Source organism: Lithobates pipiens, unplaced genomic scaffold (assembly GCF_037356315.1).
Source record: "Lithobates pipiens isolate NorthernLeopardFrog02 unplaced genomic scaffold, aLitPip1_a1.2 Scaffold_18, whole genome shotgun sequence".
Lineage (NCBI taxonomy): Eukaryota > Metazoa > Chordata > Amphibia > Anura > Ranidae > Lithobates > Lithobates pipiens.
Window position 1 is genome coordinate 2,395,074 of NW_027507758.1, and position 856 is coordinate 2,395,929.

Below are 856 nucleotides of genomic sequence, written 5' to 3' on the forward strand. Positions count from 1 at the left end.
TTGGAGGGAAGGGATTCTGTGGACAGGCGTCTTCTATACACATAACGAGTTGTCGTTAGGAGAACCTTCTTACATTGACAGGACTAATCTGTGTACCACATGAGCACCTAGTGGAGCCAGTCTGTGGGGGGAGGGTTATTGTTGGTTGGTAGGTGTTTTTTCCCCCACTGTATATAGTACATAGCCGGCCTTTCTTCAGCAAAGTTGTGAAGAAGAGCCTAGAAAATACCTGAAAGGTAGCCGAGTGCTCCACCTACTGGCTGACACTGAGAATACACAACAATCACACCTACCTGCAAGAAATCTATTCTAAGGTGTGTAATAAAATCCATACAAACCCACGACATTCACTTCATTCCTTTACATTTTATCCCATCGCTAATCTGCACTCCACATATAATTCCAGTCTCTGGGGAGAATCTTGGCCATTATGTTGGCCGGGAATCGAACCCGGGTCGTCTGCTTGGAAAGCAGCTGTGCTCACCACTGCACCACCAACACAAAAAGTTGCATGTTTTTGTTGTGTGGGGGGAAACCGGAGTACCCGGGGAAAACCCACGCAAGCACAGGGAGAACATGCAAACTCCATGCAGATGGTGTCCTGGTCAGGTCTTGAACCGAGGACCCCAGTGCTGCAAGGCTCACCGCTAAGCCTCTGTGCTGCCCCATCTTAATGTGGAACTTCACCTAAAAAGGGAAGTTCCCCTCCTCCTCCTCCCTCGCTCCTCCTCCGCATCTTCAACCTGAACCCTGAAGGGGCGGGGACAGGACACCTCACCTGGGAATGGAAGGCTTGCTCCTAATAGATGGTGGAGACAGTCCACTGACAATACTGCTTTATATTTGTTGTGTCTTC

General features: G+C 49.3%; 1 non-coding gene across 1 annotated transcript; it reads right to left on the minus strand.

Moving 5' to 3' along the window:
* Window positions 1-429: 429 nt before the first annotated feature.
* TRNAG-UCC (transfer RNA glycine (anticodon UCC)) lies at window positions 430-501 on the minus strand. The gene has a single exon. It is a non-coding gene; the product is annotated as a tRNA-Gly (tRNA).
* Between the last annotated feature and the right edge of the window lie 355 nt (window positions 502-856).